General features: G+C 47.0%; 1 protein-coding gene across 1 annotated transcript in view; it reads right to left on the reverse strand.

Annotated features, from left to right (window-relative positions):
• LOC124616600 (breast cancer anti-estrogen resistance protein 3 homolog) overlaps positions 1–20,529 on the reverse strand; it is a 1,084,307-nt gene that overhangs the window by 873,432 nt on the left and 190,346 nt on the right. The window lies entirely within an intron of this gene.

Genomic DNA, 20,529 nt, shown 5'->3' on the forward strand with positions numbered 1-20,529 from the left:
TTCAAATGGCTCTGAGCACTATGGGACTTAACATCTGAGGTCATCAGTCCCCTAGAACTTAGAACTACTTAAACCTAACTAACCTAAGGACATCACACACATCTATGCCCGAGGCAGGACTCGAACCTGCGACCGTAGCAGCAGCGCGGTTCCAGACTGTATCGCCTAGAACCTAACTAGCCTAAGGACATCACACACATCCATGCCCGAGGCAGGATTCGAACCTGCGACCGTAGCAGCAGCGCGTGCCAGACTCAAGCGCCTAGGACCACTCGGCCACACCGGCCGGCGAACACAGTACTGTTAGATGACGGAATGAAGAATAGCCATGTTTTGATTTGGGCCTTTTTGTCTGGTGAAGTTTCGGAGAGAGCTTATGTAACTGAGCAATTACAAAATACCCTTCCATTAAACAAAGTCCCAATTGGAACTGGATTTGTGAAGGAAAAATATCTAATAAATGTCATCATCACGAGGCCGTTGCTGAGGCTTAAATTTAATCGTTTTGACTACCTTTTTCATTCGTAAGTCCACGAGATTTCAGCTTCTCGCTGGTCTGGATGTTGTAGGAACGTCTGGAGATAGCGGACGAGCCGGTAGCACAGCGTAACCATTCCGACCGAAGAGTAACAATGTTTTGTTCGCAGGGTCATCGCTTTCAGATTGACTTTTCACTTAGACTTGTGAACCAACAAATGAACTTTTCAGATTAACCCTTAAATTTAACTTATAAATTACAGAGTGCAGCGATCAGTCGCCCTTTTTCAGATTTTATTACGCAAATCCAGATTTCGGCTAGTAGCTCGCCATTCTCAATGCACTATTTTCTATTCTCAATGCATGTAAGTCCTGTTGTTCGGGCGTCCGTCACAGTTCTTAAATTTAATCCATTAATTGTCAGTTAAAGACAGGAATGGAGGACATTTTAATGTCGTAGGGAAACTGACTACACAAGAACCGAAACATATCCCAAACGATAAATTATATCGAATTATACCACTCCAATGACAACCTAGACACATTACGGGATGGAGACCATCGCGGTTGTTTCAGGAGACATTGTTGGCACCCAGCAACTATGGCTGATTTCCTACTGTTGGTTATCCTGACACCTTGCATGGACTGTCGGTGTTACCAAAACTAACCCGTCAACAGCCCCACCGCCAACTCATACCGTCACCCACGTTTTTCCCCAAATGGGGCCATATTAATGTGTGATCGCATCCAGCTGTATGAAGAACATCACACACTTGCATCCTGTGGTACTCCGATAGAAATGCTGACCGTTTCCACAGAGGTGACAGAACAACAATTCGTGTCACCATGAAAGTGCGGTAGTGGAGGAACTCCACTCCTTTCCAAACAACGGGAGTCATTCTAACGACTTTGACAAGGAGCAGATCGTTACGTTCCGGGGCCTGGGAACGAGCACCTGGAAAACGGCTACGCGGTTCGGCTGCTCACGTGCAACCGTCGTGAGCATCTATGAAAAGTGGTTGGAGGATGCTGGAACCCCTCGTAGGCGACAAGATGTAGAACGTCAACGCTCCGTCACAGAACGTGATGCTCTGAGGCTTGCCCTCTCTGTAAAGCAGGATGGGAGTCCATCTGTTGCAGATATGACGACAGTACACAATGCTGGTGCAATCACAAGTGTTTCTGTGCACGCCATTCAGAACACATCACCGAACATGAGACTCTGCAGTAGACGACCATTACGTGTTCGCATGTTGAGCCAGCTAAATCAGTAGTTACGACTGCAGTGGTCACAGGACCACCGAGATCGGACTGTAGATAAATGGAGACATGTCGCCTGGTCAGATGAATGGAGTTTCTTTTGCATAAGGTCGATGACCAAAAGGCCGTGTCCGGATATGTTGTCATCCAGGTGGACGGTGGACTGAATATGCTCGGCACCACGGACGCATGTCTGTGATGGCAGTCCTATGGTACGGTGTCATTCAGCGGTGTTCCATGACTCTTGTGGTACCAATAGAACAGGCTGTTCCAACCGAGCTCCAGGGAGCCGGAGCGCTCCGGAGCGCTCACTGCGGCAGCTCGGAGCCCACGTGGAGGGGGAAAGCGAACTCACTGCCCCCAGGCCGCATGTAGCCGCAACTGACGCAATAATCCGTGTGCAATGACAGCTATGACTGGCCGCGTGAGCTCTGTACCTCTATTGGAGGATACCTTTCTATTCATTGAGAGGGATGGTCGTCCGCAGTGTCTTGTGTGTCATAAAGTATTTAATTCTGCGAAGAGGTACAATATACAACGACATTATACACCTCTTCACGCAGCGCACTATGATCAGGTAGAAGGCGTTGCACGCAGAGAACTGGTAGCCAGGCTTAAAAACGACATACCAGGAGACGTAAATTTAAAACGGTTTCGTAATACGGAGGATATCAAAACATGCAACATATTTCTGTAATGCGTTTATAATTTTCAGGTGAATGAGAGCGGAGACAACACTACTGAATCTGCAATTCGAGCAAGCTACAGGGTCGCTCACATCACTGCGACGAGTGGCAAGCCGTTTTCGGTGGGACCACCCGTAAAATCGTGCATGGTAGCAGTTGCAGACTGTTTGTTTCCAAGGGAGGTGCAGGCAATTGAAGGGGTTTGTCTGTCGAAGCAAACAATGTCTCGTCGAATCCTGGACATGGCAGCGGATTTAGAGACAAAACTCAGAAAAAAGGCGGAGAGCTTTGTTGCATTTTCGCTAGCGCTTGACGAAAGCACCGACATATCGGACTGTGCTCAGCTTGCAGTCTTTGTGCGTGGTGTCGACATGGAGCTGCAAGTAACTGAAGACCTCTTGGATGTTGTACCACTCGATTACACCGCAACAGGATGTGACATTTTTTAAACTGTTAGTGAATGTTGTAAAACGCAGCTGGCATATCGAAACGCTTGCCTTGCCGCCTGCCTCAGCCAGCTGTGCCACGCGCCGGCGTGACGGCCCACTTGACTGGTCGCAGCGAGCGACACGGCTCCCTGGAGCAGGGAGCGCTCCGCAGCTCACAACGGAGCTGACGAGCTGGAACAGCCTCCAATAAAAGGTAGTATGATGGCCATGGAGTGAGTGAACAATACTGCGGATCACGTGCATCCCTTCACGCTTGATGTCTTCCCTGACGGCGATGAAATCTTCCAGTAGAATAACTGTCCTTGTCACAAAGCCAGGATCGTGCTGGACTGATTTGAAAAGCATATCAGTGAATTCACGTTGATGTCTTGGTCACCAAATTCGCCTGATCTGAGTCCGGCGGAACACAGCTCAAACGCTATGGGGCGCCACCTCCGCGACTGCAACGCCACTGGTCCGTAATTTACGAGAATTGCGTGACATGTGGGTAGACATCTCTTGCCACATACTGCTGGGGACCTAGCTAGCACGTATCGAACCCATGTCGCACAGAATCGCTGCTGTACAGCGTTCCAAACTTGGAAGAAGGCGTTGTTAAGCAGGTGTCCACAACGTTTCGTCTCGTCGGTGTAAATACGGTACCGGAAAGTAGCAGACACTCCGTACCAAAACTGATGGTGCAGGGCGCAAATGTATCAAAAATATTCGGAATAGTAACTCACTGCATAATGCAACGGAAAATGAAAAGTAGACTTGAAGCGAGAAAAAACAAGGTGTGTAACGAGTATAACTGAAGATACTTTTATATGTGGTACCTTAATACGTACACACATCAGTGTGTTTGTTTTTTTCTCTGCGTCGAACAGGCTTCCCACAGACACGTCACAAACTTTATGATTTGATGTTTTCCGCACAGTCGTACTGCACCAGTAAGTGGACTACGAATGTTGGTATAGACTACCAGTTTTGCTTCCATAACACATGATCTGCTGCCCATGGAAAAATAAGTATTAATGATATGCTCTTACCACATGTACTTTGAGGGACTAACCAACGTAAAAACATGTGACATGTAATGGCTAGAATTATTACTCTGCGAATGACGTAAATACTGGTGTAATGTTGTTGAATACACCATCCTGAGTCACCAACAGAAACATCTGCGAATACATAGAAAGAAGGATCCTTTATTGCACGATTATATGATAACGGAACAAACACTGGTAGCAGTTACTTCTGTAAAATATCTGGGAGTATGCGTGCGGAACGATTTGAAGTGGAATGATCATATAAAATTAATTGTTGGTAAGGCGGGTACCAGGTTGAGATTCATTGGGAGAGTGCTTAGAAAATGTAGTCCATCAACAAAGGAGGTGGCTTACAAAACACTCGTTCGACCTATACTTGAGTATTGCTCATCAGTGTGGGATCCGTACCAGATCGGTTTGACGGAGGAGATAGAGAAGATCCAAAGAAGAGCGGCGCGTTTCGTCACAGGGTTATTTGGTAACCGTGATAGCGTTACGGAGATGTTTAATAAACTCAAGTGGCAGACTCTGCAAGAGAGGGGCTCTGCATCGCGGTGAAGCTTGCTCGCCAGGTTTCGAGAGGGTGCGTTTCTGGATGAGGTATCGAATATATTGCTTCCCCCTACTTATACCTCCCGAGGAGATCACGAATATAAAATTAGAGAGATTAGAGCGCGCACGGAGGCTTTCAGACAGTCGTTCTTCCCGCGAACCATACGCGACTGGAACAGGAAAGGGAGGTAATGACAGTGGCACGTAAAGTGCCCTCCGCCACACACCGTTGGGTGGCTTGCGGAGTATAAATGTAGATGTAGATCTGCACTTACACCCGTTACACCCTGTACAGGGTTATTACAAATGATTGAAGCGATTTCACAGCTCTACAATAATTTTATTATTTGAGATATTTTCACAATGCTTTGCACACACATACAAAAACTCAAAAAGTTTTTTTAGGCATTCACAAATGTTCGATATGTGCCCCTTTAGTGATTCGGCAGACATCAAGCCGATAATCAAGTTCCTCCCACACTCGGCGCAGCATGTCCCCATCAATGAGTTCGAAAGCATTGTTGATGCGAGCTCGCAGTTCTGGCACGTTTCTTGGTAGAGAAGGTTTAAACACTGAATCTTTCACATCACTATGCGTGAAACTTGCCCGCACGCGTTCAACCGTTTCTTCGCTCACTGCAGGCCGACCCGTTGATTTCCCCTTACCAAGGCATCCAGAAGCTTTAAACTGCGCATACCATTGCCGAATGGAGTTAGCAGTTGGTGGATCTTTGTTGAACTTCGTCCTGAAGTGTCGTTGCACTGTTATGACTGACTGATGTGAGTCCATTTCAAGCACGACATACGCTTTCTCGGCTCCTGTCGCCATTTTGCCTCACTGCGCTCTCGAGCGCTCTGGCGGCAGAAACCTGAAGTGCGGCTTCAGCCGAACAAAACTTTATGAGTTTTTCTACGTATCTGTAGTGTGTCGTGACCATATGTCAATGAATGGAGCTACAGTGAATTTATGAAATCGCTTCAATCAGTTGTTATAGCCCTGTATATTGCGTTCGTAAATCTGAAGAAGATTTTTGATAATTTGCAGTCGAATAGGATATATTCGATTCTTATATAGTTTGGTATCAACAACAATGATAAAACTCGTGCAGTAGCCCATAGACTAGAATCAACCGAAAGTCCAGTTTTTAGTAACAAAAGTACTCGGCTTGTTCCCCTGCAAAAATTAGACCCAGAAAATGTAAAAAATGAAAAGCTTTCATGATAAAAGTGGGGTCTTGACAGACCAAGATGGGGACGGTACCCTGCCATAAACGGCTAAGTGGGGAAGAGGAGGAGGTACAGCAGAAGTAGAACCAGTGTTTCTTAGTTGTGAAGCTGCCTTTGGTGGTAGGAACAGGTACTGATGCTCACTAACGCGAGATTGTAGTAGCGCTGACCATTGGCGCAAAACCAATTACATTCCATACACTCTACTCTAAATACGTGGGTGTTCAGTGAGTAAACCAACAGTTTCTTTCTGAAGGTAGGGTGGTTTTATTCAGGATTGCAATGCACCGTATTATACTCCTCTCTTTGGGCCACAAAATCATGGTTTTCCACATAATCTCCATTAAATGTGACGGCCTTACGACACCTCACTGGGAGGGTGCGTACACCCGCATAGTACAACTCTGTTGGTCTACGTCAGAGCCAACATCTTGCTGCATCAATGACCTCCCCATTATCCACGTAATGCTTCTCGCGGATTGAGTCCTTCATTGGGCCAAACATACAGATCCGGGCTGTATGGTGGATGAGGAAGAACAGTCTAGCGAAGTCGTGTAAGTTCCTCTCGGATTTAGACTCGTGTGAAGCCTTGCATTGTCATGGAGAAGGAGGAGTTCGTTTGCATTTTTGTAGCGTCAAACACGCCGAAGTCGTTTCTTCAATTTCCTGAAGGGATCACAATACAGTTCAGAGTTGATCGTTGCACCTTGAGGAGGGACATCAAACAGAATAACCCCTTCAGACTTCCAGAAGACCATCGCCATGATTTTATCCGAATTTTTTCTTCAGAAAAGAGGTTTTTACATTTTTATTTTTTTATTATCGTATGGCTAGGGCCCCCCCTCGGGCAGACCATTCGCCAGGTGCCGGTCTTTCAATATGAGGCCACAACAGCGACCTACAGTCGATGAGGATGATGGGATGATGATGAGGACAGCACAACACCCAGTCCCTGAGCGGAGAAAATTCCCCGACCCAGCCGGGAATCGAACCCGGGCCCAGAGGATTGACAATCACGTGACCATTCAGCTACCGGAGGCGGACTCAAAAGAGGTGGTGTGGCGCCACTCAATGGACTGCCGTTTTGTTTCCAGTTATTTCATCGCCTGTAACGTTGTTCAACAAAAAATTGTCACTATCAGCCTCGTAATACGCAAGCAATTCGCACGGATGGTCCTTTGTTGCTATTTATGATCTTCCGTTAGGCGGCGAGCAACCCAGTCGGCACACTCCTTTGAGTGCCCCACCTGGTGAACGACTGTGCCGGCACTACCAACACACACGTCCAGTTGACCAGAAAGGTGTGTGATTGTGAGTAGTCGATCACCTCGCATGAGAGCGTCGCACGTTCCAACATTACAGGAGTCACAGCTTTCTGCGGCCAGCCAGCACGCGGGATATCGGACAAGTATGTGCGACCTTGTTGCAGTGGTGGCAAACGCCTCGCCCAGCGGCTCACTGTGCTTTTGTTCACTGCCAGATTCCAATAGACATTCTGCAAGCGCCTCTGATTATCTGCGATGCTCTGGTTCTCCACCAAAAGAAACTCAATGACACCTCTGTGCTTGGAACGCACGTCCGTTTCAGACGCCATTTTTAGCCGGCCGCGGTGGCTGAGCGGTTCTACGCGCTTCAGTCCGGAGCTGCGCGACTGCTGCGGTCGCAGGTTCGAATCCTGCGTCGGGCATGGATGTGTGTGATGTCCTTAGGTTAGTTAGGTTTAAGTAGTTCCAAGTTCTAGGGGACTGATGACCTCAGATATTAAGTTCCATAGTGCTCAAAGCCATTTTGCACGCCATTTTAGGCTACGTATAGCGCTGCCACCAATCGGAACTTCATGTAACTATAGAGGCTGAAGTGGGGATATTCCACTGTGTCCCGCAACAAATTCCGCATTTTTTCAACCGAAATTGGCCGAGAAAAAAAAATGTGTTCCATTAATCACTGAGTGCCTCTCGTATCACCCTTTTGGGCGCAGCTACCGGACATTTGCCTCAGATCTCATTTCAGTAGCTACGTTGCGTATTGAAGTACCAGATAGTATGAACAGCACTTAACCAGCACACAGTCGTTTGAAAGGCTAACAGTTGCTTTTGGATTTATACTGTTGTTGTCGCAGCATAACATTATGTATTACGGTGCATTAAAATTTACGCTCTCATTGTTCACGGAGACAAAGGCGTAGTTTGGCGCTATAAAGAGCGAGCTCTAACAAGCGCGCGTGGAACTCGCCAGCGACTGCCGCGGAGTTAGCGCTGGCGTTCCGGTAGTTGCGCTGCGTTACGCTGCCGATAGGCGTAATCAGCGCCCACAATGGGTCCGAGCGTTACACAGAAAAATAAGGTGTGCTGCTGCTGTTTGGTGGCAATGCGCCGAATTGATCTGATAACTCGATACTAGACGTAACAGCCGCATTAGCTGCAGTCACAATGGATCCTGAGAGGGCGCGAGGAAAGCTGCTGGACAGCGCACTAGCGAGGCAGCCAGTTGCTTCGAACTGACTGTCGTACACAAGGTAGCTGCGAGATCTCCCAACAAAGTTTCAGATTTCAACTAGGTACGAGCGTAGTTAATGAACTCTTGGCCTACAAACGCTCTATACTGAGTTACGAATCACACGTGTACGGCGTGTTGGAGCAGCAGGAAAGTTGTACAAAAACGTGATGTGCACGGGAATAGACGAACAAAATTCACGAGTGATGCAACAACAGTGTAAGCAGGAAACTTGTATAAAAATGTGATATGCACGGGAATAGATGAATCCACGAGTGATGCAACAGTAGTGTGTTCCCTGGTATACGATCTTTTAATGTACGTCACTGTTTCTTTCGCAATTCTGACCATCGTTATCTCAGAAAACTGCACAAAACGACGCGTCTGCAACTGTGACACATGGTCTAGTACAGCTCCAGCGACAGAGACGATTCTGGTCATTACGTCCACTCGAGAATCGATTAGATTCCCGTAAACTCGCCTGTCCACAGCACCTCAGAAGAAACAAATCTACCGGCCTCATTTCCGGTGACAGATCTGTTCCTATAACACAATCATGCCGAAAATCAGAGGCTATCCCGGGACAGATTAACAAAGTCTAAGGTTCCTGTGGGCCCAAAAATGTGAAATTTTTTAAAACTCAAGTTTATTTCCAATGTATAGTGCATAAAGCGGCAAGAACAACGGCAAAATCAATTTCTTCCTTCTGCCACAAAACCTTAAACTCCATACATCGTCATGTACATACATGTTTATTTTGAATGCATAATACACTGAAGTAGAACAAGAACAATCATGATGGCCCCGTCGGAGGTTCGAGTCCTCCCTCGGGTATGGGTGTGTGTGTAGTCCACAGAGTAAGTTAGTTTAAGTTAGATTATGTAGTGTGTAAGCTTAGCGACCGATGACCTAAGCAGTTTGGTCCCATAAGGTCTTACCACAAATTTACAATTTACAATCATGATGTCTTCTTATGACACATGACATCTGACCTGTCGAGCATGATAGCACCCTTTCTGTTTGGAGGGAAATATTGTTCCGGTTGTTGGTGAGTGCGTCAAATCATCGTGTCTCCCAAAGAACAGCCTTTCGCTTGAATGCGTTAATTCACACATGTTCGTGATGTTCCTATCCTTTTTGGCACTTTTAATTTTAAATAGTGTCAGTGTTTCGTTATATCAACTATTAAGAACAAATGCTAGAACGGTATGATGTCAGGAAACGGGCTGCGGCAACCTGGAAATGAACAAAAGCACGCTGAGTCGTTGGGCGAGGCGTCTGTCATCATTGCAACAAGATCGCGCATATCTGTGCGATCTCCCGCGTGTCGGTCGGCCGCACACAACTGAGATTCCTGCAATGTTGGAACGTGGAGACAATCTCATTCGAGGTGATCGATGGTCACAACCAAACACCTCTCTGCAGATTTGGACGTTTCTTTTGGTACAATTGAAAGAAAAACACCCCTCGGTAACTATTTTTAAAAAATTAACCTGGTTTCGACACTCCTAGCAATTTTATAAAAATAGTGACCGTGGGCTGATTTTCTTTCAATTGTAACTATTCACGGTCTCTGAACGTGCAGCCATGTACAAGATTTTGTGTTTCTTTTGGTAGTGGTGACATACTCGTCCACCTGTTGCGGGACTCAAAATTGTGTCCCGCTGGGATCCTCAATACAGTCCGTATCTCGCACCTACCGACTTCCGTCTCTTTGGGCCAAAGAAGGACGAACTCCGCGGGAAGGAGCACGTGGATGACGGGAAAGTTATTGGTATACCAAGTCGTTGGCCAGTAGAGTGATACCAAGCAGGCTCACGGGCCCTCCGAGTAAGGTGGCGTAAGGACGTCGCAGTGAACGGGGAGTATAAAAAATGGCTCTGAACACTATGGGACTTAACTTCTATGGCCATCAGTCCCCTAGAACTTAGAACTACTTAAACCTAACTAACCTACGGACATTACACACATCCATGCCCGAGCCAGGATTCAAACCTGCGACCATAGCGGTCGCGCGGTTCTAGACTGAAGCGCCTAGAACCGCTCGCCCACACCGGCCGGCCTGTGTTTAGGTCTACACGTGAACACGTAGGTTTTGTCTGCTGCAGAGATCGATGTTCAACAATGTACTATGAAAGCTGTGCTCCGAAACACTTGTGCGTGCACCAGCACTGTGCTCTTTCGGTAGAGATGCCTCATTTATCCTACATTCCATAGCAGACAAGCTTCCGAACCCCACGTTCTATGAAGAGTCGTGGACGTCCAATCATTTAGCGCCTAGTGGTAGTTTCACTGTCTTGCCTCTTTCCGTAAATGCTCACGACAGTAGCACGTGAACATTCGACCAGCTTCGCCGTTTTCGAGATACTCGTCCACAGACTCTGGGTAATAATAATCTGCCCTTGTCAAAGTCAAGTATCTCAATGGAGTTCCCCATTTCCAGCCCATATCTTCGCTAGGGTCATTCCCTGTCCGTGTCTGCGCCGCTTAAATTCTTTTGTTACCATGTCAAGTGCCCGCAACGCCACCAGGACGTGGTGGGCAGTGGTCATAATTATTTGGCTGGTCAGTGTACACTGAAGATCTGCATCTGGTGAACTGATGGCATTGACACGAACAGTTTTAAATCTCTGTATAGTAGTTCTGTTGCACATGACTTAAATTAAAGTTTCACGAAGCTAACCGTCCTAGCCGTGAGTTGACGTCTCTGAGGCGCGGTAGAGACTGAATAGCGATGAACGTCACTGTACTGCAACGTGGCTCCGCTGACATCATCGTGGAAGTACACTGGCTGGGCCCCGAAAAGTAACTGGGGAATAACTGGGAAGTAATCAGGACAGCACCTGCAGACGGCACCTCTGTACGCGGTCGAGTCTCGCGTCCTGGCGGTGCTGCACACAGAGGTCGTGAACCTGGCGATGATCGGAGTTGGACGGCACCTGCTGAAGTACCGACCGCTGGTGGACGGCCGCTGCACTTGTGCTGCCAATTTAGCAGTCCAAGACGATGACAGCCACCTCTGTGGTATCGATTGTGCAGTGATACCGTACAATCACGTCTGGGTCACCTCGCGAGGTGGCGCAGTGATTAGTATACTGGACTCGCATTCGGGAGGACGACGGTTCAAATGTCGTCCGGCCATCCTGATTTAGGTTCTCCGTGATTTCTCTGATTCGCTTCAGGCAAATGCCGGGATGGTTCCTATGGACGGGTAGGCCGACTAGCTTCCCAATCCTTCCCTAATCGGGTGCGACCGCCGGCCGCTATGGCCGAGCGGTTCTAGGCGCTTTAGTCCGGACCCACGCTGCTGCTACGGTCGCAGGTTCCAGTCCTGTTCGGGCATGGTTCAAAGGGCTCTGAGCATTATGGGACTTAACTTCTGAGGTCATCAGTCCGCTAGAACTTAGAACTACTTAAACCGAACTAACCTAAGGACATCACACACATCCATGCCCGAGGCAGGATTCGAACCTGCGACCGTAGCGGTCGCGCCGTTCCAGACTGTAGCACCTAGAACCGCTCGGCCAACCCGGCCGGCTGTTCAGGCATGGATGTGTGTGATGTCCTTAGGTTAGTTAGGTTTAAATAGTTCTAGGGGACTGATGACTTCAGATGTTAAGTCCCATAGTGCTCAGAGCCATTTGAACCATTCGGATGGGAACGACGACCTCGCTGTTTGGCCCCCTCCCCCGAATCAGCCAACCAACCGACCACCTCTGGGTCATACAGTCTGTAATTTGGACGACAGGCGTAACAGTTCTGACGTGTTAAGCCCTGTGGCTGCGATCTTGTTTTTGAAATCTCCATAAGGTTATCTTTCAGGAGGATAATGAAAGACCGAGTGTTCACCGCACTGTCGTGATCAAGCTCGATACAGAGTCTGTTCGACTGTTTCCTTGGCCATCACGTTCTCCACATCTCTGACCCATTGAAAACATCTGGTCATGGGTTCCCAACAGTCTGGCACGCCACCGTTCGGCAGCCATTGTGATTGTCAGAGCACCGAAGGAAATATCTACATCTCTCATCTGAGGCCCCAGTTGGGTTAGAGGCATTGTCACTGCCGGTGGTGGCAGCTTTGTGCACCAAAAGTTCGCCCCTGCTTAACCCCAACTACCCCCAAATTTTATCGCATATTGTTCCTACTACACTGTATAAAGAAGACAACTAAAACTTCCCTTTTAACAGTTCTCGCGATTAAGCCGGGTGCAGTCGTGCAAAAGATATTTCTCCAAGCTGACTTCCCGCCGTCTTCAGGCGTTCCTGGTAACTGAGCAATATCTGATGAATGCCGCGTTTAATCCACCAGATATAACTCAGTCATCAGAAACACATGAAAATGGCAAGAAGTCGGCTTGTCGAAATATTACACTTCGACGACCGCACCCGGTTGAATACCTGAGAACTATTCAAATTTCCCTATGCCGCGAAAGCCTAAAATCACACATACAATCTCGTTATTTGCTATTATTTCCGGAGTTGCGTGGCCTGTAGTCCAAACGTGCAAATAAATAACGTAGTAAGAAAACGAGCATGAGAAAAGTACACTACTGGCCATTAAAATTGCTACACCAAGAAGAAATGCAGATGATAAATGGGTATTCATTGGACAAATATATTATACTAGAACTGACATGTGATTACACTTTCACGCAATTTGGGTGCATAGATCCTGAGAAATCAGTATCCAGAACAACCACCTCTGGCCGTAATAACGGCCTTGATACGCCGGGGCATTGAGTCAAACAGAGCTTGGATGGCAGGTACAACAGCTTCAACATGATACCACAGTTCATCAAGAGTAGTGACTAGCGTATTGTGACGAGCCAGTTGCTCGGCCACATTTGACCAGACGTTTTCAGTTGGTGAGAGATCTGGAGAATGTGCTGGCCAGGGCAGCAGTCGAACATTTTCTGTATCCAGAAAGGCTCGTACAGGACCTGCAACATGCGGTCGTGCATTGTCCTGTTGGATTGTAGGGTTTCGCAGGGATCGAATGAAGGGTAGAACCACGGGTCGTAACACATCTGAAATGTAACGTCCACTGTTCAAAGTGCCGTCAATGCGAACAAGAGGTGACCGAGACGTGTAATCAATGACACCCCATACCATCACGCCGGGTGATACGCAAGTATGGCGATGACGAATAAACGCTTCCATTGTGCGTTCACCGCGATGTCGCCAAACACGGATGCGACCATCATGATGCTGTAAACACAACCTGGATTCATCTGAAAAAATGAGGTTTGGCGATTCGTGCACCGAGGTTCGTCGTTGAGTACACCATCGCAGGCGCTCCTGTCTGTGATGAAGCGTCAAGGGTAACCGCAGCCATGGTCTCCGAGCTGATAGTCCATGCTGCTGCAAACGTCGTCGAACTGTTCGTGAAGATGGTTGTTGTCTTGCAAACGTCCCCATCTGTTGACTCAGGGATCGAGACGTGGCTGCACGATCCGTTACAGCCATGCGGATAAGATGCCTGTCATCTCGACTGCTAGTGATACGAGGCCGTTGGGATCCAGCACGGCGTTCCGTATTATCCTCCTAATCCCACCGATTCCATATTCTGCTAACAGTCATTGGATCTCGACCAACGCGATCAGCAATGTCGCGATACGATAAACCGCAATCGCGACAGGCTACAATCCGACCTTTATCAAAGTCGGAAACGTGATGTTACGCATTTCTCCTCCTTACACGAGGCATCACAACAACGTTTCACCAGGCAACACCAGTCAACTGCTGTTTGTGTATCAGAAATCGGTTGGAAACATTCCTCATGTCAGCACGTTGTAGGTGACGCCACCGGCGCCAACCTTGTGTGAATGCTCTGAAAAGCTAATCATTTGCATATCACAGCATCTTCTTCCTGTCGTTTAAATTTCGCTTCTTTAGCAAGTATGTTCGTGGTGTAGCAATTCCAATAGCCAGTAGTGTATTTACTTCCCGATCCCTGTCGGACAAATGTGAAGTTGGAAAGAAACAGCGGACGGTGTGACAGGTGATTGTGAGTGGCGGCTGGAGCCTGTGTTTGGGTGTCGCAGCGCGGCCGGTGGCTGGCGGCTGCTGCCCTGCCCCGCCTGTCAATGGCGGCCCTTGACCCGGATGAGCGCTTCGCGTCAACGCGCCGCGGCCACACGTGGCGTCTGTCACACCTGCTGCTGCTGCTGCCGCTGCCTGCTCGTCTGCAAGCACGTTCCGCTTCAACCCCGCTGGCTTACCTCTGTAGCTGCCCTGCTGGCCGTTACAGTAGTGCGCCACCGGAGAGGCTAGCAAGTAGCGAAATTTTACTTCGCTGTACAGTTAGAAGAATGCGTAATTACTTTTGGGCGGAACCAAGTGCGGAATCTAGTACACAGAGCTCGTAGCGCATTTTCTGACCTTGTGAGACAAACAGAGGAACTACTTGATTGAGAAGTAGCAGCTACGGTCTCGTAAACTGACACACGGCCGGGACAGCTATGTGCTGACCACATGCCACTCCATATCCGCATTCAGTGACGCTTGTGTTGAGGACGACACGGCGGCAGGTCGGTGCCGGTGGGCCCGTTCGGTCGCAATTTCGTGTCTGACAAACGCCTGTGCCTGTGCCTGTACCAGTCTCTCGTCAGATCATTACTCGAGGCTTTCAGTTGGTGAAAGAACTGGAGAACGTTGTCGGCAGGGCAACAGTCCAACACGCTCTCTGTCAAGCTACATCAGGACACCACTAGCAACATGAGGTCTTGCGTTTTTTTGTTGAACTCTACGAAGACCTTGTAGACCACAGCCAGCCCTAACACTTCAGAAATGCAACGGAAACCCTGAAGATTACAGGCTATGCGAATCAGAGACGATTGTGTTGTGCACCCAGTTATACCCCATAACATCAAAAGTGCTGGGCGCATATCGTGGTAACGACTGCACTAAGCTAACATTTGTTCGCCTTGCAATTTCCAGGCACGGATGCATTCCTCGTCATGCATTATGTAGAGCCGGGACACGTCCGAAAAGACGACGTGCCGTGCCACTCCTGTGTTCATTATTAAGCTTGTGCGCACCAGCCTCGGTAAGCCTCTCTCTGCTAACACCTCCAGAGATTCCGCAACAATGGTGCCACGCCTACCGCGTGTTGTGGCCTTCCGTCGTACACTAGCACCTCCCGTCGTATGGTGATCCCCCGCCATTTTAGTATAGAGCTGAGCACTTCCAGTGCTCTACCCTTGTGACAACCAACTACAGGGTTTGCCATTATAAACGGGGCCTCCTATTATCTGATATTCTCTCTCGCTTCTGACTGTTATCGTGCCTCATCCCTCGCACGACTCGCCCCAATGGTCTGCCGGTTATTATTTCTTCACCACTTCCTTTTTAAGGGGTTCGATTCTGTGACTAGGTGCGTTCGGGTGCGTCACCGTGTGCTAATCTGCACGTGACAATTATATAACTATATTAAATAAAATGGTCATAGCTTCTGCACGGTTAGCCGTGGGCGATGAGGGGAATTGATACGCGCTGGACGGTTTGGTTTAGCGACGAAGCCCACTTTCATTCGGATACGTTCGCCAATAAGCAAAATTTGTGCATTTGGGGGACTGAGAATCCGCATTTCGTGATCGAGAAGTCTCTTCACTCTCAGCGGGTGATTGTGTGCTTTGCAACGTCCACTCACGGTTTAATCGGTGTGATATTCCTATTATCCAAAGTGACCCTGATTTTGACAATATTTGGGTCAAGAAAGAAGGCTCTGAGCACTATGTGACTTAACTTCTCAGGTCATCAGTCCCCTAGAACTGAGAACTACTTAAACCTAACTAACCTAAGGACATCACACACATCCATGCCCGAGGCAGGATTCGAACCTGCGACCGTAGCGCCTTTAACCGCTTGGACCAAGAAAGAAGGAGTTCGACTCTGTCCAAGAAGGAAAGTGTTTGCTGTCCTGGAGGAGCACTTCTGCGGACAGCATTCTGGCTCTGGGGTGCCCAGAGCACTGGCGTCGGCCTCTATTGGCCGCCATATTCTCCGGATCTGATCACATGTGGATCCTTTTTGTGGGACTGTATTAAAGAGGAGGTGTACAGCAATAACCTCAAAACCATCGCAGAGTTGAAAACAGCCGTTCAGGAGGTCATCGACAGCATCGATGATCCGACACTTCAACGGGTCATGCTGAATTTCACTATTCGTTTGCGCCAGATCATATTGAACATATCGTAACCTAAATCCGAATATCTGTAGCGACATTGACATGTTGAATAAAGGGTATGCACCCCCTAGGTTAAAACTAATTTACGCTGTTTTTTTCATGTACTTCAACAATTGTCAGCCTCTACATCACACTACTAACTAACTGAAGATGCTGCTTGCTTTAAAGCAGCAAAACCGGTCGTGAATAAAATATCGCTTCACAACTGTTTGCGGTTTTATTCGACCATTTTACCACGAATTACAACGGCTTGGACTGCCTATTTTATAAAGATCTATGCCACCCACAATACAGAGGGGTTCAGAAATATGTAGACACTCTTTTCTAGACAACATTAACGGAGCAAAACGAGATGCCGTTACAATTCTTGCACGGAATTTTGTTTTATTTTATTTTATGCGTCCAACGTGAGCCCCATCAGTAGCCAAACAATGTCGATGCCGCTGAACTGTTGACCGAACTACGGCTGCCAATGTTGCCGATGTGACAGCAGCACAGGACGCGTCGATGGTTTCTCGTAGCTCGTTCAGTGTAGCTGGTTTCTGTTGATAAACTTCATTTCCCAAGGTCCCCCGTATATAGAAGCGAAGGTGTAAGTTCTGAAGGCCGTGGGGGTACTCAACAGCTCCTCTTCGTCCTATCCATCGTCCAGACAGATTTTCATCCGAATAATCTCTGACATCTCTATGGTACTGAGGCCGAGCGCCATCTTGATGTACGTAAAATCTTTCATTCCCAAACACCTCTCGGATGACAGGTAAAATCGATATTTTCAGGATGTCATGATACACTTCACCAATTACAGTACCTTCAAAGAAGAAAGGATCAATCAAACCATGCGATAACAGGCCACACCACACCTCATCGCCCGGTAGACTAACATGTTTGCCCACCTGAAGGTGCGAATTTTCAGCAGCCCAGTACATGCAATTGTGGTGGTTTACAGCACTGTTCAGTTTGAATCGAGCCTCTTCAGCCCAGATAACCATCCCTATAAACCGTTCAACATTGCGAAGCATGCTGTCAAAGCATTCGCAGTACTCCGTTCTTCGATCCGAGTCGTCATCGTTCATAGCGTTCAGTGATCTTGGAATGTTCACCTTCCAGTCTGCAGCCAAATTATGATTCGTCGGACGCTTTGTCAGCTTACACTGATTTCATGTGCAGTCTGCTTCACAAATTTTTGAGGGGACCTAATAAAATGTTGCAACAAAGCAATGCGGGAAGCTGGACTTGTTAACGTTTTTAGTCGGCCAGACCTTTTCTTATACACATCCTGAACAGTACCGTCGACTTTAAATTTATTCCGAATACGATAAATTGTTGTACGACTTGGTAGCTGAGTTCCATGCACAGTATGCCAGCGCCGTTGTACGTTTATCATATTTTCAATACGGCCTTGCGTTGCTCACACGACAATATTGCTTCATTCATTGCTGCACTGACATCTGACGGAAAACGCGCGCCAAGGTTTGTTGAGAAAACGACTGACTACGCAGCCGTGCAAAATAGCAACGATATGTCGTTTTGTTCCGAAGAGATTAACTGGACCCCTCTGTAGTATCCGATTCGTATGTCCCACTTTCCATAGAAAAAGAGGGAACGCTAACTACATTAGAATGGACATGTCCTGAAAAAGTAGCTCAGCCCATCCTAAAGCTGTCTGAAGTACACCTAGCTCAGAAACTAATAGCGTATGAACTCGTAGACGGCATTAGTCGGCAACTTCCGTCGGAAGCTTTCACCAACGCCAGTGACAACTCAAACAATGATATCGTTCGCGCCAGCAAATATTAGTTCACATTACGCGAGAGGCGTAGCTTCCATTAGACGATTGAGCAGATACCGGCGTGAGATAGTACAACAATCCAAAAGGAGGCGGAAGTATGCCTCGTTTCCCACCGCTACTTTCTGCAACTCTTAAAACTGCTGTTGCGTGTACGGCTGATAAGAGTGAGCATTTATCCGTATACAAAGTAAATGTTTGTGCACCAACTCGCCGCGAAGGCTACCAGGGGATAAAATAACTCGTGAGCGATTATCGCCCTCCACATTGCAGATACATTTCTGTAACTGCTACATTTATCCTTTAGCGAACATTGCTTCATCTTGTTAGAGAGGTCTAATATTTCAAATCTAAAGTAGTACACTTCACAACAGAACACGCCAAGTTCTAGAGTATTGTCTAGTAGGTAGCTTGATCCTAGCCTTTAAAGAAGGCTTGTTTATTTTTTTATTAGTTTTTTTTAATCTGAAGCGTTGTTGCTTGTCAACTTTGTCTTTTTTTACCTTTTCTTATGTTTTGTATTGAAGAAAGAATGAACGTTTATAATCATATTGACACGTTAGTAAAATTAGGCTATTTATTTTTTTGCCATTAGTAAATGAATTCATTTAGTCGTACTGAATGGAAGAGAGTATATTAGGTAGAAGGAGAGTATATTGAATGGAAGGATAAAATATACTTTCGGGAACGTCACGGTCTAGCTACGAATTCACGCGGCAAGAACCCTTGATGATTTTATTCCATTTACACGCCGTGAACACCTCTACACACATTTTTATCTCTTAAATTGGACCATGCGTTTCGTATTTTATCCAGCACCTGGTGCGTCACATGGAGTGTGTTTCATGTAGAACATGCTATCACTTTCAACGCAAACAATTGATATTGATGAATGAAAGTATGAAGGAGAATGTGACTGCTTGTGGTTATATCAGTAGTTACCAGTTAACTACATTTTAGTTGTCTCAAAATGTTAGCTTAGCTAACGTAACTCTCGAAATTTTTTTAAGGGAATATGTATTCCGGTAGACAATAGTGTCGTGTTACTCGTATCTCAGTTGTAGATCTAGGGTTATATGTCATCTGGTGAGAGCAGTCTACGTTCATAAATAATTATGCTGCCGTAACTACTAATTTCCCTATATACGGCATCTAAATGGTCTCATTTTGGCACCTAAATGGTTTGTTTTAGAATAAACAAACATCAATAAATTAAAGGCTTTATTTATTTCCATTCACATTCCTTAAAATTCCACAACCAACGATCAAAATTAATCACATTTCCACTTCTACATTTCCTATTACTACCAAATTATCTCGTATATGAATTTTATATTAGAGTCAACATTCCCGTCCGGCCGTCACAATCTGTGTGTTCCATGGTCTTCACTGATTATGTCTTTCGAATTCTGGTTGTTTCCTTTAACACAGCTTCGGATTATTTTGTCCAATTTCCCTGTCTGATGCAAAGCTGCCTCTACACTGACATCGACTTTCCCTTCTTTTAGTGTTAATTTTCATTGTCTAGAGTCATAGGAGTCTCGAATTTTGTGGTAGTGCCTCAAGTAGGCTAAGATGAAAGCTGTACGTGGAAATGAAAAATAGGATACAAGAGTTCATGACGAACAGAACACAGTATGTCATTCATTACGGACAGAAACCTTCACATGTAGAAGTAACTTAGGGCGTGCCGCAAAGAAGTGTTATAGGCTCATTAATGTTTAGCGTAGATTTGGTGTGAAAATCTACGTGTATACAATTTTAGTGTTTAGAGGAGATAAACGAAAATACTTTGTGATGTGACAACAATTTCAGAGGTGCATCATTTATCTACTAGGGATTTGTGAAGTCTTGACGCTAGTGAAGTTCAGAGAAGCCAGTTTCCGTCAAATCACCGAAGTTGAGCGCTGTCGGCCTTGGCTAGCCCTTGGATGGGTGATTGTCCGGCCTGCCGAGCGCTTTTGGAAGCGGTGTTCACTCAGCCATTGTGAGGCAAATTGAGGAACTACTAGACTGAGAAGTAACGACTCCGGCATCGTAATCAGCCAACGGCCGGCAGAGCGGTGTGCTGACAACATGGCCCTCCATATCCGAACCCAGTGACGCGAACAGTCTGAGGATGATACGGCGGTCGGTCGGTACCTTTGAGCCTTCCGAGGCCTGTTCGGACAAAGTTTAGTGTAAATGTTCAGAGAAGGCGCTCAAACTGCCGTATGATAAATCCTAATTTTAAGATGCTGCTGACCTGCTATGGATATCTGTTTGTGGGGGGCGGAGGGGGGGGGGGGGAAGAGACGAAGCATTTGGTGCACGAAACAGCAATAGACACTGCATACGACATGGTCGCCCGTTTAGCTGAATCGGCAGCCGTCACTGTTGTAAC

Source organism: Schistocerca americana, chromosome 5 (genome assembly GCF_021461395.2).
Source record: "Schistocerca americana isolate TAMUIC-IGC-003095 chromosome 5, iqSchAmer2.1, whole genome shotgun sequence".
NCBI classification, from domain to species: domain Eukaryota; kingdom Metazoa; phylum Arthropoda; class Insecta; order Orthoptera; family Acrididae; genus Schistocerca; species Schistocerca americana.